The sequence below is a fragment of the Microcebus murinus genome, chromosome 19 (assembly GCF_040939455.1).
Source record: "Microcebus murinus isolate Inina chromosome 19, M.murinus_Inina_mat1.0, whole genome shotgun sequence".
Classification (NCBI taxonomy): domain Eukaryota; kingdom Metazoa; phylum Chordata; class Mammalia; order Primates; family Cheirogaleidae; genus Microcebus; species Microcebus murinus.
In genome coordinates this window covers 16,963,893-16,987,355 of record NC_134122.1, presented here as the reverse complement: position 1 = coordinate 16,987,355, position 23,463 = coordinate 16,963,893, and the positions used below count along the sequence as shown (strand labels likewise).

The 23,463-nt window shown below is 50.6% G+C and overlaps 1 protein-coding gene across 3 annotated transcripts in view; it reads right to left on the bottom strand.

The window, feature by feature from the left end:
* Nucleotides 1-20,956, bottom strand: part of SCNN1B (sodium channel epithelial 1 subunit beta) — a 53,058-nt gene extending 32,102 nt beyond the window's left edge. For 2 of the 3 annotated variants that reach the window (XM_075995176.1, XM_012780202.2), the window contains exons 1-2: nucleotides 20,796-20,900; nucleotides 5,607-5,666 (exon numbers count right to left, since the gene is read on the bottom strand). The gene's annotated coding sequence lies outside the window, so the exon portion shown is untranslated. Of the gene's footprint in view, nucleotides 1-5,606; nucleotides 5,667-20,795 lie in introns of all 3 variants that reach the window. The other variant, XM_012780203.3, reaches the window with a different exon arrangement.
* Between the last annotated feature and the right edge of the window lie 2,507 nt (nucleotides 20,957-23,463).

Sequence of the window (23,463 nt, the reverse complement as noted above, 5' to 3'; positions counted from 1 at the left end):
GGTGGCTCACACCTATAATCCTAGCAGTCTGGGAGGCCGAGGCAGGTGGATCGCTCAAGCTCAGGAGTTCGAGACCAGCCTGAGCAAGAGCGAGACCCTGTCTCTACTCAAAAAATAGAAAGAAATTAATTGACCAACTAAAAAATATATATATACCCACAAAAAAATTAGCCGGGCATGGTGTCACATGCCTGTAGTCCCAGCTACTCAGGAGGCCGAGGCAGGAGGATCGCTTGAGCCCAGGAGTTTGAGGTTGGGGTGAGCTCTGATGATGCCACTGCAGTCTACCAGGGAAAGGACACTGGCCACACCTTGTGGAGCATGTACCAGCGTCCTGGGAAACGTTGTCTGGTCTCCAGGTGCGAGGCCGTAACCCAGGTTAGCGCCCTCTCCCGCAGCAGCTCCGAGGGAGCCTTGACCCGCCCACCTCTCAAGCTCAGCACACCGTGTGCCCCTGCCCCTCTGGTCCCGCAGGGGAAGCAGGTCACAGGAGCCAAAACAGGGGCCCTGTGGGAAACGCCCTTCAGCACCCCCTGCAGTCTCCTTCCTGTTTGGTCAAAGGCCCGCACCTGTCGCAGCCTGGTACTGTCAACCCCCCGAGATGGGCCAAGGCTCTTGGTCGTAGCATGGGCAGAGCCTCTGCGGCCTCAAGAGCAGCTGCCGGCACCTGCTTTCCTCTCTGACCGTCAAGGGAACCAGGCGGTTGTTCAGGCTGGGCCCGTCCAGGTGGGAGGATGGGGACAGGAGCGGAAGTCCCGCCCCTGCTCCACTTGGCCAGTCGTGGGTCCCCCAGGGGTTGCAGACACACAGAAGGGTAACTTTTCCTAACTCACTTAAAGGCGCCACGTGGGTGGCAGGGGCGGCCCTGCCAGACATCAGCTTCTGCCTGCAGCCGCAGTCAATAATGGTTGTCTGAGCTGGGCCATATTTTCAAAATAAGAAAGTTTCCCTTCGCTTGGCTGGAGTGTGGGGGCGAATTTCCCCCAGCATGGAATAAGATGCAATAAAGATACAGTTCATGGGACAGCCTTGCTGGTGATGCTTCCCCTCATGGGAGAGCAGGTATGGGATGGGGCGCTGGAGCCAAGCTTTGAGTGTGAATGCTGGTGTGCTGTGCAACTTTGGGCACGCTATGTGCTGTCTCTGTGCCTCTGTTTCCTCATCTGCATAATGGGGACCATATTAAACCTACCTCCCCGGGTGCTTAGAGCCATGTCTAGTTCACATTGTGGTGTGTGCATCAGCTCTTATTAGCTTTTATTGTTTCAAGGGCCTATGCAGATGAAAAAAAAATTCTCTCCCAAAGATAAAAAGAACTGCAGCCTTTCAAGTGAACAGAGCAGTTAACTAAATGTCTGCAACCTCCAGCACAAATGCAGCTCAGCTCTTGGGTGGTGATATGTAAATGCTTCCTAGTGCACCATGAGGGTGAATTTTAATGTTTGATAGGGTACAGGTGTGGCCTCCAGGTGCAAATGTCAGGGCCCTGTCAAAAAATCGCATGGTGTGGCCCGTGTGGCCTGTCACTTGGTTGGTGCCAAGATGTATCGTGAGGGTGGGGGTGGTGGAGTTGAAAAACAATGCAATTATAAGTTTTTCCTGACTTACCAAACAGGTATAGTCTTTCATAAATTTCTCATCCAAGTACCAAATTGGGAACAAAACTTTGATTCTAAATTTTTGAAAACTTAAAAAAAAAAATGTCCTACCTTCTATTGTAGTTTTCCCAACATATACAAAAATAACTCCACATGTATTCATTGTCCACAGTTGCTTCATCTAGCTCTACTCCATTTCTTCCTACTTTCCTTTCTCTTCTTCCTCCTTCCTCTCTTCTTCTCTCCCTTTTTTAAAGCAAACTCCCTGTTAAATAATCCCCATGTTATTTCACCCCTAGATCCTCCCATATGTAGTTCCAAAAAAGAACATTTTCTTTCATAATTACAACAGCACAACAGCACCTAACAGTGTGAAATATAATGGGAATTCATTTTTTTAATAGTGGAAATTACAAAGGTCACAAAAGAAAATGACCATAATTCTGAGGAACATCAGTTTGCATTTTCCTTAAACTTTGGGACCTCCCTCCTGATGACAAGGTGACACTCGCTTCCTGCGTCACTTTCCCCAGCTCCAGCCAAAGGCTTAGAGTCAAAAGCCCAGAGCCATTATTTTTTTAGAGACTCACACATACATAAACAGCATGCCCAACAATTGCTGGGAGATCACTTGGATGACTTCTTCTGGCAACATAATAGTCTAAAGTCTAAAGAAAATCTCAAATACACAGATCCACTTAAGTATCTCACTTTAAAAATGAAGGCTCAAGTTATAGCATGGATGGCGAAACCACCGCCCACAATTCGGAGGCATTTGCCAAAATGTCACAGGACAGGACTTCCATGTTCAAAATTGACCAGACCAACTTCCGGAGTTTGGGAACTCAGATGATAAGTCTGTGCTAACTGTGTGGTTCTAGTACCTTCTGGGTTCTTGAGTTCAGATCACACTGGAAGACTTAGGAAGCTCTGAGAAGCTGTCTCTGAAGACAAAGGCTAGTCAAGGATTGGAGCTAAAGATTGCCGGCTGTTTTTCTATTCCCGGGGACCAAGTGCTTCACGTACAAGGGCTGACTTTGAATACCACCGTCTTGATCTGGGCCGCATATGGGAACCAATTATACTATCATTTACTCATTATCTTTCTTTAAGTTGACTCCCTCTTGTTTTTACTTAAATACTTACTTTAGTTTTGTCCTAAGCAAGAATGTCTGCAAAATCACAGGTTTGATGTTACTAATTATATATGTTTTCTAATATACCTCAACATAAATAATCGCTAATGAGATGAAAAATAATTGTCTGTGCACTATCTAAAAGCCATCTCCACGTGCCACTCTGCACAGAGAGACAGATTCAGCAAAGATCCTTCCTTGTCTTGTAAACTCACCGGATTAAACACTCTACCACTTGTGACTCAAAGAAAACTCGCCCACTGACCCCTCAGCCCCAGCCGCCATGCCTGGTGGCTTCCTTACAAAACCTGTTCTGTAGGTTTCTCCACTGCTGCGTCTAGGATTATATAGGTCTCTCTCCCAGAAATAGCCTGACTTAGGCCTTGCCAACCCAGCAGACCCCAAACTCAAAGACGGCAGATGTGGCCACAGCCAAGAGAAAGGCCTTTCTCACTTATTTTTTCTTTTTAAATGTCCTTTTAAAAGAGAAACAAGCATATATCTGGCCTTAGGCCAGCAGGCTGAGCCTTGGAGGACCCGTCTTGTCATGAGACCAGAATGCACCTGGTTTGTCATTTCTTTGTTCACCTGGTGGCCGGGAGCCACAGTTGGGTTTGAGAGGTGATCCCAACTCCTCTGCCTGGCTTCTCTGCATAGACACAGATCCTCATGGCAAGAAACCTTGAATATACAAGAGCAGAAGGATTGGACAAACCATAATACGGGCACAAAATGCAATATTGGGGAGCCGTTAGGAAGAATAGTTAATTACTTTTGTTTAAAAGAAACCTGTGGGCTGGGCGCGGTGGCTCACACCTGTTATCCTAGCACTCTGGGAGGCTGAGGCAGGTGGATCGCTCAAGGTCAGGAGTTTGAAACCAGCCTGAGCAAGAGCGAGACCCCGTCTCTACTATAAATAGAAAGAAATTAATTGGCCAACTAATACATATAGAAAAAATTAGCTGGGCATGGTGGCGCATGCCTGAGTCCCAGCTACTCGGGAGGCTGAGGCAGCAGGATCGCTTGAGCCCAGGAGTTTGAGGTTGCTGTGAGCTAGGCTGACGCCACGGCACTCACTCTAGCCTGGACAACTAAGCAAGACAGGACAGGACAGGACAGGACAGGACAGGACAGGACAAGACAGGAAAGGAAAGGAAAGGAAAGGAAAGGAGAAATCTGTGAATTTATATGTGTCTATGCATAGGAAAAACATTCAAATGCCATTTAATCAGAACGTTTATAGTTATTATATCTGGGTTGCAGGCTCTCAGGTTATTTATTAAAATATTATTATATTATTAATAATTGTTTTACTTGTGTTTTGTAATGTTCTTACAATGAATATATTGCTTGTATCATAAAAAATAAGTGAAAATACTTTTTTTATAGCAAAATGGAAAAAAAGCTTATGATAGAATGCTACTTGAAAAAGATGAGATGAGAAATGTTTGTAGAACAGCAGCAAATAGAGACTTTAAAAAAAGTTAAGCTTCCTGGAATTTAGATGCAAGTCTGGGGAACGGGGCGGGGGAGATGTTGGATTGGCGGAGCTAAATTTCTACTCTTTGGCAGAACAGGGCTTTGTAAAAAGAAGTTAAGATTCGAGGCACACTTCAGCTTGTGTTCTAATACTTGTACCTGTTTTCCAAAAATTTCTGTTACTTTTATAGTTTTTTTTAAAAAAATTCAAAAAGAAACCAGAAGGGAGAGGTGTTCAATGGACCAGGAAAACCTGCCTCGGGCTTCCAGCAGCCTGACGGTTCTTTCTACGATTTCTGGGGAGGATCTCTCCTGTTCTCTCGGGGACAAGGGGAGCCAGCGATGGATTTCAGAGGAGGTGGCTGCACCAGAACTTGCGTTTCCTGGACGGCCTCTGTCTTCCAAACCCTTGTTGACAGAGTCTTAGTGCCGTGTTTGCTTTCCTTATTGCCCGACTACTCAGCGACACCAGGCTTTATCCTGTACGATCACAATTACATGGGAAAACACCTCGCCCACCAGGCCTCATGCCAGGAGCCATGTCATCGTATCCTACAGGACAGATGACTTGGGGGTGCCAATAGTGAGCACCTAAGCCCATGGCCCTGCCTTTACCCAGCTGGAAGTGGCCACCTGCCCGGCGTGGGTGGTGCGTGTTGACAGCTAGCGAGGAAGAATGTGGTCAGTTTCCTTTGCTCCCTCCCTCCCTGCCTGCCGAGGCTGGAGGCAGCTCGGATGGTGTCTGCCAAGACCTGGAAGATAGCAGAGGGGTGTGTGTGTGTGTGTGTGTGTGTGTGTGTGTGTGTGTGTGTGTGTGTGTGTGTGTGTGTGCATGGCGCCCATTCATGGCATGGGTAGAGTAGAAGAGGGAGGTGGTTGTTCCACTGGGAATAAAATGCAGTGTCCCTGGCTGTAGTCAGCAAAGTGAGGTCGATCTGATAATATTTTGAGGGACAGCCCTAGAGTGTCAGTGGGCAACAGGAATGACTCTGTTGTGATTAAAAACGTGAGCTTTGGAGTCAGACAGACATGGGTGAGGTCTTCACCCCATCTCTTACTGGCTAGGTGACCTCGGCAAAATCACATCACTTCTCCAAGCCTCAGTTGTCTCATCTGTAAATGGGGCCAGCACTAGTTCCTCCCTCCCTGGGTTTTTATTTTATTTTGGTTTGGTTTCAGTGAGGATTAAAATGAGATAATGTGCGCGAAACACCTGTCATTCTGTTGAATAGATGCTGGCTACTATAATTACGAGGGAGAAGCAGAGATAAAAACGTGTGAGTGGCTGCTAAGTATACATACTTATTTGCAAGGCTGCCTTAAAAAGGAAGGTTCTGGAAGGGGAGTTTCCCAGCTGGATCAATGAAAGATTTAGTTTTTGGCCTGCACTTACCAGAGGCTTAGCTGTCACCGTGTCACGGTCCTGTCAGAAACTTTCGATGCTTCCTGGTGTCTGCAGAATAAAGGCCAAACCCTTAGCTGGTGTTCAAGACACCTCACAACCTGGCCCAGCCCTATGTGTCTATACTTCCCTTCACCATGGGGTGGTGGTTAAGAACTTGGGTTTGAATCCCATGTCTGCCACTAATTCACTGAGTGACCTTGTGGAATTTGCTTGCCCTCTCTGTGCCCCGGTTTCTCCATCTGTAAAATGAGAGGGAAAAAGTACCGGCTTCACTGGGTTGGGTACGAAGATTAAATCGCCAATAGGGAGCGCCTACCACAGTGTCCGGCACAGACAGACATCAGTACCTGCCAGCAGCTGCTCTTTTGCTTCCCTTACCCACCTGGCCACACCCCAAATCCCACGGTACGCTGGGATTTCCCACCACCACGCTTTCCTTCACGCTGGTTCTCTGTCCTGGGGCGCCTTTCCCCCACAGATCCCCTATGCTTTCCCAGGCCCAGCTCTAATGCCTCCCCCTCCAAGAAGTCCTCAAGGATTGGAAGTCATCTGCCCTCCTCCATAGCCCCATAATGTTTTCGGACCACCACCCCTTCTCCCATTTCACTTTTCCCATCTGGCTCCATAGCATGGTTATTTATGTCCCCTTCTTGATTATCCTATTGGGTGGGGAGCTTTCTGGACAGATTTCCCCATGCTTGAGCTTGGAGCTTTGCACACAGTAGGTGCTCAATGAACGTGTGGACTTTAGGGCTGGTGGGCAGGGTTGACACCCAGCCACTGTGCACCCGGTATGGTCTCAAGGGTTGTTTTTGGATGGAGGTTGTTTTGCCATTGAAAGGTGCCTTTGCCATTGGAAGGTGCCTTCCCCTGAACATTCTGAATGCCACCGCTTGTGTGTGCAGGGGCGAGGTGGGGTGGGGGGTGATGGTCTCCCTCCATCCACCTGCCACGTAGAGCTCTGTTATGGGCTGAATTGAGTCCCCTCGAAATCTGATATTGATTGTATGCTGAGTGATAATATTGTAGATATGAGTTTCATGAGATAGATTATTAAAATTAATTTTATCTGCTTATTTTTACATTTTTTAAGCCAGTCAAATTCAGCAGTGTGTGTTTGCTTTTTAAGATGTGGCTAGTAAAAAATTTTAAATTGCTTATATGGCTTGACTTTGTGGCTTGTGTTATATTTCTATTGGACAGCACACTGACCTAGAGCAATGGCTGGCATACAGTAGACACTTAAATATTGGTTGAATATCAGAATGAATGCAGTTGGTGCCAAATAGATGTTTCTTTTGAGTATAAGCAAACAACTGTGTCGGCAAGGCTGCAAAGCAGTGGGGAGGAAGGCTGTGTCAGGGAAGTTTTATGCGACTAAATGATCATAATCAACGTCCAATATCATGCTGATAAAAGCAGCCACCGTTTGCTGGGCACTTAACACGTGCCAGGAACCGTCACGGCACTTCACACACAGCATCTCATTTCATCGTTGAGTCAGTCCCAGGAGGAACCATTGCTTCTGCAGCACGGATGGCTGCCCAAGGTCACTGCGCTGGTGAGTGGAGGGCCAGCGTTTGCACGGGGCTGTCCCAGCTTCCCCATACACCTGCCTCGCCGTGGCCCTGCTAGCATGTGGCACCTGACAGCCCTGCCTGGGATGGACAGCAGACACCGGCCCTGCACACACCCCCACCCACGGGCTAGGGTTCAGCCTGCCCCCACACGCAAGCCAGAGGGGCTCTGGCTTCCAGAGCAATAGGGAGCCCCAGGGAAGCAGCCAGCCCCTGCTCGCAAGGGTCCAGGAAGAGACTCCAGTAATCCACAATCTCCAATCTCCTTAAGCTCACCCATCCAGATCCGGTTGCCAGTCCTCTCAAGTTCAAGGACTCTGGGGAACCGGTTGGGGCCTGGGTGGTCATTCTTGTTCAAGGCAGTTGTGGCGGGTGGCTCTGGGCCCAGCCTGACCCGTGAGAGGGCCCTGCCCAGGTCTCTGAAGCTGCAGCAGCGGCAGCCGTCTGTGGGGTGTGGCTTCTCCCCTCCCACCCCTGTGGGCCCAGCAAGACCCCATATCTGGGCTAAAATCTATTTGAGCAGGGCCCCTGTGGTATCCAACGTGACACCTCCTTGGAGGGAGCCTTTGCTATAAACTGCACAGATCAGAACCCCTTGGAATGGGGAAGAGGTTTGCAAGGAACATACAAAAACTTCTGCTGTCTCTGGGCTCCAATTATGTCTTTAAATTGTGAGTCTGAACTAGAGGAAACCACTTGGGTCTGGTCAGAGAGACAGGTGGCTGAACAAGCCAACCAAGACCTGATTCTCTCGTTGAGAGCTGGGTGTCAAGGAGTCTGTCCTCAGGGAGAATGAAAGTCCTGCCATCTGGGGGGCCTCGGGGCACCCCTGCCCCAGGTGAGAGTCAACAGGGTCAGTGCAGAGCTCAGAGCAGTGGTTCTCGAAGTCTGGTCCCCAGACTGCCTATAGCAGCGTCACCTGGGAACTTGCCAGAACGGCCCCACCACAGGCCTCCTGAATCAGAAACTCCCGGGTTTTAACAAGCAGTCTGGGCTTATCAGCCTTCCAGGAGATTCTGGGCCACGCCACAGTTTGAGAACCACTGTCCCACCGCCTTACTCCTCCAAATATGACACCAGGACCAGCAGTACCAGCAGCAGCATCTTGTTAGTGACATAAAACTCAGGTCCCACGAGATGTACTGAGTTAGAATCTGCATCTTAAGACCCCAAGTGACTCGTGTGCATGTTACTGCTGTTCCTTTCTATTAAGTGAGGCCTCAAATTCAGATGCTTGCAGGGGCCAACCTGGGGTAGCAAATACATGAAGCCAAGTCAGACCTAGCCGATGATTGCCATTTGGAAACACGGGCTGAGGATGGCTAGCGCTTCCTATTATTCAAGAGAATCTGGAGACCCGGATAGCACAGTGAAATTTCCCAATGTAAAAATGACCCTGTGGGTCACACAAAATAAGGTCTTTGGGGCACTAGCTTGCAGTCCTGCCCATGGGTCTTGGGGTGAGAAAGATGCCTTAAACTCTGGGCAAGCTTTCTGAGCTATGAGAGGGACTTGTCACAGCTGTGCTTGGCCAGAGGCACATCGCAGAGACTCCAGAAGGGCTGCAGTGGAGGCTCCCAGACTCGGTTGTATAACGGAGTCACCTGCAGATCTTTAAAAAACACTGATGCCCGGCTCCCACCCAGGTGTTCTGATTTACTTACTTAGTCTGGGCCGTGAGCTGAGCTTCAAGCTTTTAAAAAGTTCCCTAGGTGATTGGATCATGCAGCAGCAGAGTTTGGGAACCACTGAGCTAGGGCTAGCGCCGGCAAACCCTTCAGCAAAGGGCCAGACAGTCGTATCTTAGGCCTCGTGCACCGTCCGGACTCTGGCACGGCCACTCAGTGCTGCCACTGCAGCGGGGAAGCCGTCACAGATAATACGTAACTGAGCGCGGCTGTGTGTCAACACCACTTTATGTACGAACAGTGCATTTGGAATTTCACATAATTTGCATGTTGTCGTGAAATATTATTTTTCTCTTGATTTTTTTTTTCCAACCGTGTCAAAACCATGCTCAGCTCACAGGCTGCACGAAAACCTGGCCCTCTGGCTATAGTTTGCAGACCCCTGGGCTACAAAATGACTTGGGGGCACTGGGGGCCCAGATCGCCGGCCGCTGTCTCTTTCCCGGCGTTTGCCCGCGCAGCTGCCCCTACGCAGCCTCAGAAATCTCAGTAGCACTTGATTACGAAAAGGCTCTATTGACAAGGCCCGATTAAATATTGACTCCATCTGGCTCTGGGCCAAAGACTTCAGGCTGGGTCCCACATCCTCCGTCACCCTGGCGGGATTTCGGGAGCTGCTTTCCAATAGGTGACCCTGAGCCTCACCTCGCTGCCCGGTAATTTCATTGACCCTTAACATGTAGTGACTGTTGACAGTGCAGCTGGCACCGTGGTTACTGCGTTACCCACACCATCCCGTTTCCTTCTCGTGGCAGCTCTGCAAGACAGAGAGAGCTAGTACATGTATATATACTCATGTGTGACCAGCATATATCCATTTTTTAGTTGAGCAAACAGAAGCACAGAGAGGTCAAGTGATTTGCCCAAAGTCACTCAGTGACAGCAAGATTGAAACCATGTCTGTCTGACTCAAGAGCCTGCTCTCAGCACCACTTTGCTATACTGTCTCCTGATAATCTATAGAAAGGACAACCGCTAATCCACCACCATCACCGGTCACCACAATGCCCAGCACAATCTTCTCCAGGACAAGCCATAAGCAGCAAAACTGGGCTCTCTGTGTCTTGATTGACATCTAGAAGCCACTCAACCTTTCTCTGCCTTGAGCTGCAGCTGGAGCCGGGGCACCCACGACAGTTCTGCACCCTCTCCAGGAAGAAAGAAGCTGGCAGAGCAGCCCTATACGGTTGTGCAGGTTGGGCACCATACAACTCACAGCTCTAGGGGGCATCATTCATAATGTAGTTTGTGTGAATGACAATGACAACTCTGGAGTTGCGAAGCACACAGCCCCTACTCTCCCACCCCAGCTGTTCGTGGCAGTTCTGGAGGCTGGAGGCAAGACCTTCAGGGCTCCCTGGCATGGCATTGACTTTGGGTGCTGACTTCTACTGCTGTTCAGAAGCAAATCATCAAAAAGGGAGAAGGACCAAGACGGAAATGCCGTTGTGCATGGGGAGGGTCTCTTTGGGTCAGGAGCAGGACGTTGGGACCTCCTCCACCCAGCCTGGAAAAGCATTCCTGTTTCCTGATCTTTCCCAGACTAGACTGATCGCAGCTCCGGCTCTGAACTCTCAGCTCTGCTCCAGGCAAAAGCTGCCCTCCCGCCCCTCCACACCCCGGCTGCTCGCGAAGAAAGAAGGGCCCTGGAGTGGTCTCTCCGGTCCTGTTCCCACGCTGGGTGACACCTATTTCTTGCAATCCAGGCCTGCTGGGAACTCCCAACCAGATGCCCCGAGCTGTTCCCTCGCCAGAACGTGTTCCTGTGTTTGTTTTGCTTTTATGATTTGAGCCAGGCCCCGTGCCAGGGCTTCGCAGGCATTAGCGCATGTGTCCCTCACCACAGCCCTGTGAGGCGGGAACTGAGATCACCCGTTTTATAGATGACGCCTCTGAGGCTCAGAGAGGTTAGCTCGATTGCCCGAAGTCACACAGCTGGAAAGCGACAGAGCTAGGAATCAAATTTGGGTCTTTCGGGCTTTAGGGCCCACATTCTTTTTTTTTTTTTTTTTTTTCTTTTTAAAGATTTCATGTCTAAGCTTATGGGCCCACATTCTTAAACATCTTTCTTTCTTTGTTTTTTAGAGACAGGGTCTCATTCTCTTGCCCAGGCTGGAGTACAGTGGCGAAATCACAGCTCACTGCAGCCTCGAACTCCTGGCCTCCAGTGATCCTTCTGCTTCAGCCTCCCAAAGCACTGGGATTACAGGTATGAGCCACCTCGTCCAGCTCTTAATACCATGTTTCTAGGGGACAAGTGCTTCATGTTCTCAGAGTCTGCTTCCCTATCTGTGGGCTGGGCCTTGGGTCTGGGACGCCATGTGGGTGGCCAAAATGCCGGTGGGGATGGTGGCACGGGGGCCGTGTGATGGGGACGGTGACGGTGATGATGGACTCACTTGATGGGGTTACTGTGTGCAGGGTAAATGAGGGGACCCAGGCAGATCATTGCTCTCCGGGCCTGTCCCGCAGTAAGTGGCCTGTAACCGCCGGGTCACCTGGGCTCCCCCCGCCCTTGACCTCCAGAGTGGGTTCCACCGCACTGGAGCTTATTCACCAAACACTGTCCTCCCCAGACACGGGGTGAAAGGCATGAATCAGAGACGAGAAAGAGAAAGAAGGGTGACATTTTCCTCCCTTGCCCCTGTTTCCTGTTATGTCTCCATTTCCTGCCAACCACACGTCCCCGCCTGGTGCCAGGACGGGGCTGGCAGAGTAACTGAGACCACGGAAAGCAGGCCCAGCTTTCGCGGGCTTCCTGGGCTGCCCAGAAGGCCACCTGGTGGGAGGAGGCCAGGCCTCCAGGGAGATTTGGAGGCCGAGAACACGGTGCCTCCAAGGCAAGGTGCTGAGAATCACAGCCGGGCGCTGGCCGGAGCTCTTTGTCACAGGAGATTAGGATCTTCACCCCCACGGTGACCCAGGGTGATTCCCGGCAGAGTGAAAAGCCGAAACCTTACACTTGGCTGCAGGTGAACCAAAGCCTTCGAGAGCCATGTCGCAGAGAAAAAAAAAATTCCGCTCCTCCTCTATACTCGCCTCTCAGATGACACCAGGAAGTGGGGTGAACCAAATGGATTCTGCAGTCAAACTGCTTGGGCTTGAATCCACCATTTGCTAGCTCTGTGTGACCTGGAGCAAGTTACTTAACCTCTCTGAACCTGTTTTCTTATCTGCAAAATGCAGACAATTACATCATCCGTTGCACTGGACTGTTGTAAGGACACAAGAAAATCATACAGGAAGAGAGTTCAGTTTCTTCTTCTGTCAAACAGGGATGATAATTGCACCTGTGGTTGCTGAGAGATTTCAGTGAAATATTGCACATGCCCGGCATGTAGTCTGTCCTTAAAAAATGCTGCCTGTCTGTATTATTATGACTGTAGGGCCCACTAGCATTTATTTGGCAACTTGTGCTGGAAGATTCACAGAGGCTAGTTCATCCCCATGTAAAAGGTAAACAAAACAACAGGGTGCCTGGACAAGGTGGCCACACCCCCTCGAGTGAGTGAGATTCTTTCCAGAGGGATCTTAGGGTGGGGTTTAGCCAACTCGATCATAAGATCCACCAGGAACACAGCTCCGTTGGGGATTCAGGATCGGGGTGACACTAGGGAGAGGATCGGGAGACGGGGGTCCCAGGTGTCTGGGGGCTGAGTCTGTGGGTTTGCTCACCACCGTAATTTCAGCATCCAGCCCAATGCTAGACCGCATCCACCATCATTCATTCATTCAATTAACATTCATCAAGCACCTACTAGGAGCTGGGCGACAGCAGCAAACAAAACACGCAAAACCTTGCTTTCTAGATGTTTAGATTCCTATGAACTATCGTTCTAGCACTCAGGAAACACTCCCTAAATATTTTTTGAATGAATGAATGAATTGCAAAGAGAAAGTGCTTTGTATTGGGGGGGGGAAAGGCACCTTTTCTCTTCCACCAAATGCCCAGCCTCCCTCCAGACCCCTGCCCCCCCTGGTTCTGCCTTCCGGGGGCAGGTGGGGAGGGGGTCTGCCCGGCGTGCCCATCATCCTTTGGCCGGGCTGGCCACTCTCTGTCACCTGTGCCAAGAGGGCTGGGAGGGGCGGGGCCCAGGTAGGCCCCGTTCCAACAGCCAGCAAGTCTGCCCACGTGGACATCAGCCCTCCCTGACATACACACTCAGGCCCTGATTCCGATCTTTCAACTTTCCCTGAATTCTCCAGATAAAGGTGTTTGTGGCTTTTCAGCCCAGGCCTCTCCACCCCCACCCCCCTACCCCACTGCCCCACCCTCATCCCTTCTCCAAGCAGGGTGAGAACAGCGAGAAATGAGCAACGCATCTGGCGTTGATCACAGCAGTAACCAGCGTGCAGCCAGTGACCCGCATCTGGCGTTGATCACAGCAGTAACCAGCGTGCAGCCAGTGACCCGAGTCAGGCGGCCACTGGATACCTAGTATCCCGTGGGCAGGTGAGGGTCAGGGACTCAGAGGTTGCTGAGCCCCAACTCCAGCCTGTCTGACTCACAAACTCTTAACCATTACACTAGCTGCCTGTCTGGGGTGGAATTAAGAAGCCTGGTAGCGCTTAATACCTAAACCTTGGACTTAATACTCGAAGGACAGGAATCGGCTACCCAAGCAGCCTGGGGTGACTAGGACTCCCCTGGGCCCTTCGGGGTGGGCAAAGACCCTGCCTCCCGGGGAGTGGCATGATGAAATTGTCCTCCTCCCTAAGGCCTGCTTCTGCCCCCCAGCTCACCCCGTGCAACCAGGGAGGGAAGGTGGGCGCTGCGTGCAGGGGTCTCTGCCCTGGACAGGCTCCTGGCTGTCTCTTGTGGCTTTGATCTCTCCCTTAATCTCCCTCTCTTCCCTATCTCCTTTCCACCCCCACCCCCAGCCCCATTAATGAGTGCCTACCATGTGCCATGCATGTTTCTAAACATTCCACATTTCCTCCCAATCCCTAAAACCATGTTTCAAGTGCTGCCTTGAAGTCCACAGCCTCAGCCCCCAGAGGTTCCTGTGTCTCTCCCACTAGCCAAACCCACCCTGGCAAGCCTCTATCCAGCTCCTTCTCACTGGGGTGCAAACTTTGTCCCCGAGAAGGGACAAAGGTGATCCCTCCTGGGGCGGGGGTAAGGTGGGGAGTGGTGCCTTTCGACCAGGAGTCAAAGCCTTCAGCTAAATCAGAGAGTCAACAACCTCCACGAATTTCAAGAATCAGCTGCCGGGTGGGCAGAAGCTAGTTTGAGGAGGTTGCGATCCAGTCCCTGCTTAAGGTCCTCGGTTGAGTCCAAGCAGGAGAAGCTCCTGAGAGAGGGTGCACTAGACTTCCCAGATCTTAGGCCTCCTTCCAGACCTCGGCTTGGGAATGAGCTCCCCAGCACTCGGAGGAGAAACAAGGCTACCCGGATTTGTCCTGGAGGTCTGCAAGGAAAGGGCCATGCGAATTTACCAAGGGGCCACTAGCCCCCCAATCCTCAAGACCTTCGCAGTCAGGGAGGCACGTGGGAGGAGAAAGCTGGAGTTGAACTCGGGCTCCCATATTGCTGCATGGCCCCTTGGCAGGTCTCTGAACCTCTCTGAGCCTCAGTGTCTTACAACCCCACCTTCATCAGCAGGGCACCCCAAGCCACCTCCTAGCAAACCACCCCAGGGAATTCCTCCAGGTTCAGCTCAGCCACCTGACTACATTTTGGCTAGGACACTGTTTCCTTCATGTAAGAAAATAAATTCTCCTTTTAAAAACAAAAATGCTAAGACTTTCCAGGTTTATTTCAAGTTTATTTACTTAGCATACATTTATTTCTCTGTGTTGGGCACTATTAGAAGGATTTTACACATTTAGTCTTCATAACATCCCTAACGAGGTAAGAATTCTTATCATCTCCACTTTAAAGACCAGAAAATTGAAGCACAGAGAGAGTAAGTAACTTGCCTGAGGTCACACAGCTAATAAGTAGCTGAGCCAGGATTCAAATATCTGTAGGTTAGCAAGGTAATGAATTGTTGCATCTTTTACATATCCCTATCAGGGAAGAAGATTTTGTTTGAATCTACATTTTGCAATTTACGTTATGGAAACATAATTTGTTTATAATTTTGTAAATACAAAGTGATATAAAAACCTAGACTTGATGCTTTTACAAACTCCCTAGGTACTTGCTGGTCTTAGTATTTGGTTCAGTTGCTGATTCCAGCCTGTGTACACTCCTAATCCTGACCTCTTACAATAGCTTCAGGCATGCAGAGAGAGCCCTGTGTATAGATAAAGTAATTTAACCCTTGTGGTCAGCACTCTTTGACAGCCCCCATTTTGCAGATGGAAAAAAAAAAACTGAGGCTTAAAGAGCCACTTGATTAAGTACATACCACTGAGTCATGGTAGAACCAGGAGCTAGATCCAACCAATCTGATGTCAAAGCCCTATTTGTTATTTTTTTGATTCATCCCTAAATTGTTTTATTGTAGCATAAGCATACAACATAAAATTTATCATTCTAGCCATTTGTAAGCATACAATTCAGTGGCATTAAGAACATTCACAATGTCGCTCAATCATCACCACTATCCATTTCCAGAACTTCTTAGTCATGCCAAACACAATGAAACTTCCTACCCATGAAGCAACAACCCTCCTTTCCCCTCCTCCAGCCCCTGGTAACCTCTGTTCTACTTTCTGTCTCTGAATTGGCCTATTCTAGGTCCCTCATATAAGTGGCACCATATAATATTTGTCCTTTTGTGATCGAAGCCCCTACTTTGATTTGCAAGAGCTCTTGATCCATGAAATCAACTCTTTGTCATAACAGTGGCAAATATTTTTACTAGTTTGGAATGTCTGGGTTTATGGGGTTTTTGGTTTTGGTTTTGGTTTTTGGTCATTCAGAACATATTCACTTAAAGACCCGGTAATCTTTAAGGCAAGGCCTGGGCTTCCTCACTTTAGCCAGTCCTGCCTCCTTACTGAGACTTAGTGTTCCCAAGAGGGTGTGCAGAGGGGGAGGGGGCCTGCTTCCTGATTGGTGGTTCTCAGCAGGACATGACCATCCCCCACCTGGGTTTACCGCCTTGTCACCTGACCTGGGGACCCTGCAATGGTCCTGTTGCACGGCCATGGGCTCATTTCCCACTGCTCAGGACCTAGGCCTGGACACATTCTCTTGGGGGCCAGAGGAGACCCCATGCAGGCGCACAAGCACAGGGGGGCTCTGAGAACAGGCTTTCTGTAGGTGCTGGTGGGGTCGGGGCAGGTCCCCAGCTGCCTGGGGCATGCCTCACCTGGAAACAGCGCCTCTAACAGTCAAATTTCGCCCCAGGCCCTCAAGGTGGGCAGACTGGAAGCTGTAAGACTAGGAAGGAGAGCGATTATCCCAGGAATTCCATCCACTAGGCCCCTCAGTAACTTCCCTCTCTGGAAAGATATGGTCCTTCGTGGCGCCAGGGCTGAGAGGGACGTCGTCGTGCCTTTGTCTTGTGATACCGAATCACTAGGAGGGTATTTTTTTTGTTTTGTTTTTAGACAGAGTATTGCTCTGTCACCCAGGCTACCGTGCAGTGGTGTCATTGTAGTTCACTGCAACCTCAAACTCCTGGGCTCAAGCGATCCTCCTGCTTCAGCCTCCCGAGTAGCTGGGACTACAGGCACGCACCACTAACGCCCAGTTAATTTTTCGATTTTTTGTAGAACGGGGCGTCTCACTCAGGCTGGTCTTGAACTCCTGGCCTCAAGGGATCCTCCTGGCTTGGCCTCCCAGAGTGCTAGAATTACAGGCGTGAACTACCAACCTGGCCAAGAATCTGCATTTCTGACAGTGCTCCAGGCAGCGGTGCTCCATGCTGCTGGTCGGAGGACTATACTCTGAGACCCACTGGCCTGGGTCACTCCCTCCCTGAGCTCCCCCATCTGAGGCTAGGTCGGGGTGTGAGTTTGGGCTGGAGGAACTCAATCCAGTCCAAATAACAACAGCAGTTGCTATGTGCCGGTCCTGTGCATTCACTCTCTCATCTAACCCAACGCAACTGGACAGCAGGTTTCAGTAGTACTATTCCCACTTTACAATGAGAAGACCAAGGCTCAGAGAGGGCGCACGGGCTTTAGACCAGACAGACCTGGCGTCTGGCCCGAGCTCCACCACTGACCCACTGTGAGATCCGGGACAAGTGGCTTGCCTTTCCTATGCCTCTGTCTCCCTCACCGGCGAAATGGAGATCACAAAACCTGATTGCTGGGCAATTGCAAGGGTGGTGATTATAAGAGCACCTGAGCACGGTAGTCACTCAGGAATGCTCACCCTTATTTCTGCTTCGAGCCCCATCATGGCCTCACGTTCCTTTTCTGTCACCCCAGACTCATCTTCCTGCCGTTCTTCCTACTCGCCTTATTGCAAAGTGACATCAGACTACATCACTTCCTAAACATACTTTACTTGGTCACGCCTCTGGGCTTTTGTAAAGGTTGTTTCCTCTGTGTAGAATGCCTTTCTTACCCCACTGCTCCAGAAGAACTCCTATGCATCCTTTAAAACCCATCTTAGAAGTCCCCTCCTCTTTGTATCTTTCCTTGAAATGTTGTTCCCTTCCTGTCCTTAGGCAGAAAATGTATCTAGGATTGCAGCATCTTATTTAGAGAAGGGGTTCAAAGTGTTATGTTCCTCCCCCCCCCCCCACCATGCTTCCACAGCATTTTATACAGAGTATGATTTGGAGCACAAATGCACCGTTACAGGGATCAAGCGGGCAGTTAATACCACCATAATCAGCAACAGCATCACCAATATTCAGCTAGTGTTAACTGTGACCCAGGCACTGTTCTGAGGGGTTGATGTGCATTGCCTCATCTAATGCCTAAAAATAACCCTTTGAGGGTTTCACACATCCCCATTTTACACGTAAGGAAATGGAGTCACAAAAATGCTCAACATTTTGCCTGAAACCATTCAACAAATCGGTGGCTCAGCTAGGAGGCAGAGACCGGCGGTGGGGTGTGTGTTGTTCACTTTGACACTATCCCGCTGTTAGTGACTGAGGGCTCAGCCAGGTGGGGACTGTGGTGGCCTGCATGCGGGGTGCCTGCCCCATCTAAAGGGGCAGCTGAATATTGGGCCTCCGGTCACCAACTTTTCTGATTTCTCAAGAGGATCCAGAAATATGAAGTTTTACATGACATCTCCCATTTTTAAAAATCTTGAGAATAATCTAAAATGTTAAAAAGGAGCACGGGCTTCACAAAAGCTACCTGCAGGCCCTCTTCGTGACTTCTGCTGTCTCTTGTATTCCAAAGGCGGGCACCTCAGCTCACTTCATTTTTGTGTCCCAGCTCACGACCAGGTACACGGCAAGCGCTTTGTAAGTGCTGTGACACTTTTATTTTATTTTACTTTCTTTTTTTTTTGAGACAGAGTCTCGCTTTGTTGCCCAGGCTAGAGTGAGTGCCGTGGCGTCAGCCTAGCTCACAGCAACCTCAAACTCCTGGGCTCAAGCGATCCTCCTGCCTCAGCCTCCTGAGTAGCTGGGACTACAGGCATGCGCCACCATGCCTGTCTAATTTTTTCTATATATATTAGTTGGCCAATTAATTTCTTTCTATTTATAGTAGAGACGAGGTCTCGCTCTCGCTCAGGCTGGTTTCAAACTCCTGACCTCCTGCAATCTGCCCACCTTGGCCTCCCAGAGTGCTAGGATTACAGGCGTGAGCCACTGCACCTGGCCTTCTGTGACACTTTTAGACTCCACGGTGAGCTGGGCTTGACTCTCAACACTCAGAAATCTCATTTCAGCTCCCACTTGGTGCTTAGTACTTTCTGGCTTGCATTCGGGACATGAACGAAGTCCCAAATGGTGGCTCTCCGCATCATCCCACCCCAGGGCCATCTGTGGGTCTCCCCTGTCCAGGACAAGACTTTCTGCTTACTGGTGCTGACGATGCCCTAGGTGTTTTGTTTGCATCACCCCGTGTGTTTGCATTACTCAACAGTTTGGAGATGTTGCCATTATCATCACGTCTCTTTCGCGGATGAGAAAACTGTGTCTCAGAGAAGGGAAGGGAACTTCCCGCGCTAGGCAGTGCTGAAGTTGCGATTGTAACGCAAGCATCTCTGATTCTGGCGTTTCATCCCCCTGACTGTCATCAGGGCATTCTACCAAACTTGTGATGGTTCTGTCATGAATTCCAGGGCAAACGCTCTCTCCTTATGGCCACAACCCGGGCCTGGAAAGTTTGTGGTACACAAACAGGACGCTGGTCACTCCACTCTGTCAGACTTTGGTTCCTAAGTCCTTCCGCCTCATACTGGAGGACAGGGGTGGCCTTGGGGGCATCTAGAGAGAAGCCCTGGAGCTGGCCCACCACGGGACCTCTGCACACAGGACAGGCAGAGCCCACAGGGCTCAGTGGAGACTGCAGCTGGAGGGAGCATGTGTGGTGTTGTCCTTGGCCACAGACAGACAGAATAGAGGGGTGTGTGTGTGTGTGTGTGTTTTAGGACAAAGAACAGGAAATTGAACTTAACCCAGGGATATCAGTTTGTAGAAGAAGCTGAAATAAAAACCAGTCCAAACATTTCTGTCACCTCGATGCTCATCAGTAGGCATACCCAGGGTGGACAACTATGCCACGGTTTAAATAAATAAGCTGGATTTACATGCAGCAACGTGAATAACTCCCAAAGAAATGATAACTTGATATATAGCAAGATGCAGAATGATATAAATGGATCACAGCATTTCTATCCACTATCTGCCCACAACATTGCTAAATATTTTACATATTTTCTATGGCCACGTGCATACGACTGTACAGGTGTAGGGAAAGGACTAGAAGGAACACCCCCAATTACCTTTCGGGAGCTGGGGGGCAGGGGTTGGAAGGCAGTAGAGGAGGGAGAGTGGATCTGTATACTGCTCCGGGAGTTACACAGTTGGGTGGGCAGGCAGGCTCAGGGGTGTCATGGCCACAGGGATACACAGCCGCTGGGAATGTTCAGACAGGTCCTCCAGGGACTCCCCGAGGGCGGGGCGCCAGGGACAATTGCCAGCCTTGGTTGTGGAGGAGGAGGGGTGGGGAGCTGCTGTGCCTCTTGTGGATGGGACAACCTCAGCCGCTTCCTCCCTAAACTCAGCCTCAGTTTCTCCGTCCACGCTAGAGGGGTAAGGACTTCACTCTGTACCCCACACCTTGGTGTCCCCTACTCCCCCCCAGCACACCTAAGCGACACGACATTCTCCCCCTCCCCCCACCCGCCCCCAGCACACCTAAGCGACACGACATTCTCCCCCCCAGCACACCTAAGGGCACGACATAAACTCAGCGCTGCAGTCCTCAGGCGGACAGACTGCAGGGCTTCGTGTCCGACCTCCTCCCCAGCACCGCCCTAAAGGGGACGCTTGGAGCAAAAACTCCTGCTCCTCAGAGGAGGCGGGCTGACAGAGGCAGGCTGGGGGGGGGGGCGGTCAGACTCCCTGGGTTCAAATCTGGGCTCAGCATCTTGTCACTGGGACCTAGGGAAGCTTCGTCCTCTCTCTCACCCTCAGTTTTCTCCTCTGTAAAGTGGGGACGCCAGGAGAGCCCACCTCACCGGATGCGGCGTGGGTGGGGTCCGGTCGCTTACTCATTCCAGTAAAGCGCTCTGCTCCGCGGCGCCCGGGGCGTCGATCGCGGGCTCAAGTTCGCGGCTGTCACCTCTCAAACCACATCTCAGCCCGCCCCTCGGCGCGAGCCCTCTCCGCCAGCCCCGACCCTCGCGGACCCGAGCCCCAGCCGGCGCCCGCACACCGGGGCTTCCCTCACCCGACAGCCCCGCCCGCGCCCCCCACCGGCTCAGTCCCCGGGCCGGGCACCCAAGCGCCCCCCGGTGGGAAACTGAGGCCGGGACAGGCGAGCGCGCGCCCGGGGCGGGGGGACCAGACGGGCCGGGGCCGCCGTCGTACCTGCTCGGGCGACGACCGGGGACGGCTGGGCTGCGCGGCGACTGCGGCGGAGGCGGCGGCCGCGCTGGGAGGCGGCGGCGAGTGGCGGCGGCTCGGCGACAGCCGGCGAGCGCGGCCGACGGCGGGGGAGGGAGCAGGCCGGGGGCGGGGAAGCCCCGGGGGAGCCCGCGGGCGGAGCTTGCAGACGGGCGCCCCCATCCGCCCCCCGACGCCGCGGGCCGCACTCCCGCCGCGCGCACGCACGCCCGTCTCCCTCCGCCCATCGGGACTCCCGCCCCGCCCACAGCGCCGCAAACATGCCCGCACACACCCCCGTCCGCGCGTCCCGCACAGGCACGCTGTCCCCCGCGTCCCCCGCCACGCACGGCGGGCCACGTAGGTGAGCATTCCGCCCCACCCGGCGCGCGTACCCGTCCCGCTCCTCCGCGAGACACTTCGCACACCCCTGGGCAACCGCGCCCGCATCGCATCCGCACCCCCGCGAGCACCGCGTCCCTGGGAATTTTGGATGGGGGCGGCTATGCAGGTGACTTCCCCAGGAATGTTCTTTCGCCGCACCCTGACCTCTGAATTATGAATAGTTGACCCCCGATTTCTTTCGGAGTGACCTTCTCCTTCCCTCGGTCTCAGCCACCCCCCTCTAAGGTCACTCCCTGATCGCTGTCAATCCCTCTAGGTCCGACCTTCCCGTTAGAAATTCAGACAGCCCACCTGCAGCTTTGGGCCTCTGGCTCCACCCAAGTGACCACAGGAAACCCGGGCCCTGCCCTCCCCTCCCCCACCCCCTTTCTCTAATCTTCCCGTCCTTCCTTTCCTTCCACGCCAACCTTCTCTGCTCCTCGGGTCAAGGTTCTGCTGATCATCGTTTCAGCCGCTTTCTTGCCAATATCCTTAACACTTCATTTCATGTGTGTTTCTCCATAGATCGTCCTAATACAGGAGATCTCAGAGTTTTTAGTCTCAGGAATCTTTTGCACGTTTAAAAATGATTGAAGACCCCAGAGAGTTTTTGTTTATGTGGATTATAGCTATTGCTACGTTCCATAGGAGAAATTAAAATTTACACTTGAAAAATATTTCTTAATTCATTACATTTGTAACAATAATAAAGCCATGACATGTTGACATTTCCCAAAAGTATCAGTGGGAAGAAGGGCACTGTTTAGCACTTTTGCAAATCTCTTTAATGCCCCGGCTTAATGAAAGATACCTGGTTCCTCCTATCTGCTCCTGCATTCAAATGTGCTGCAATATGTTGTTTTAGTTGGAATAAAGGAATGAATCCAGCCTAGTATAATTTGATCCCCCATTGCTTTTGCACTTGCAGTGTAAACGTCAGCATGATGAAAAAGACAAATTAACATTTTAGTAGTATTACAAAAATTATTTTTACTTCGTGTTCCTCTTGAAAGGGTCTTTGGGACGTCCCAGGAGTCTGTGGACCACACTTTGAAAACTGCTGCTGCCCTAACATAGACACTTGTGACCATATACAATTGTTGATATTTGCATATTATTGGCCTACAGAAATAGCAGTTTCATATGGTTCAACCCCATACATGTTATTTTTGAGGCTTTTCCTTTTGGGTCACACAGTGTTTTCCTGGCCAGGCCCTGTAGTTGGACATGTTCAGAGTGAGTCCCCTGTAGGATTGTGTTGCTGTGACCAGCTTTGTGCAACTGACATCCTCCTTTTGTGTCCTGATTTCTAATGTACAGGAGTTGGAGTTTTGGGGTGTCTAGGAACTCCAAACTGGCTGATGCTAGGCTGACAAACTTTAAGGCATTATGAACCAAAAGGGTTGTGTTTCATGGTTGGCTTGGCTTCCTGAAGAGCAAACCAGCTTTTTTGTGAGGGACTCTAGTCAGAAGGCATCAGAGAGAGTGTCACACGGACTTTAGCCAGTTGTTTAGAACTATGGATTACTTGGCCAAATTAAAAAAAAAAAATCTTTTTCTAGATGAAGATATGTTGGACGTGGTGGAGTCAGGTGAATTCAGGTCTGAATGGATTTATGACTTGTTTGAGAGGTCTCTACGTGCCCTCAAAATGTTCTACTGAATATTTTTATACAATTGTGAAAAATCGTTCTTCTGCTTTCTTTAATCAGGTTAGTGTAATTCCAGGAGAGTATGAGATATGAAAGGAGATCGAAGATCAGCTTAACCAGCTCTAGTGATTAGAGTGTTAGATGATGAAGCCATATTGCCCTTTATAACAATCATTTAAATAATACTTTGCATAGAAGGTGAATATTCTTTTTTTTTTTTTTCAGGAGTTGGGGGACACCAAGCATCCATTCATTCTACTTCAGATAACAACTGTACCTGATTTAGCTCTGGGGCCACCACCCCTTTTTCACTACTAGTCTATATGTTGATCTTGGGGGTGTTGATTTCATTCAGGGTGGATGTGGCCCATGCCTAGCAGTCAGCACATTGTATTCCTCTTGGGATAGAGATTTGTTCCCGGGAGGAAACATGACCCAAGTCAGGTTAACTATGGTCAGTGAAACTCTATACAAGGACTTTTTCTTTGAGCTCTCAGGAAGTCCCACTGGTTTGGGAGTTGTTGAGGTGGGGAGCTATAGTTGGGAAGAGGCCATATAAGAATAGATCCCACCCAGAAAAATGACAAAGAGGTACTAGGTCCTGATATCATCATGTG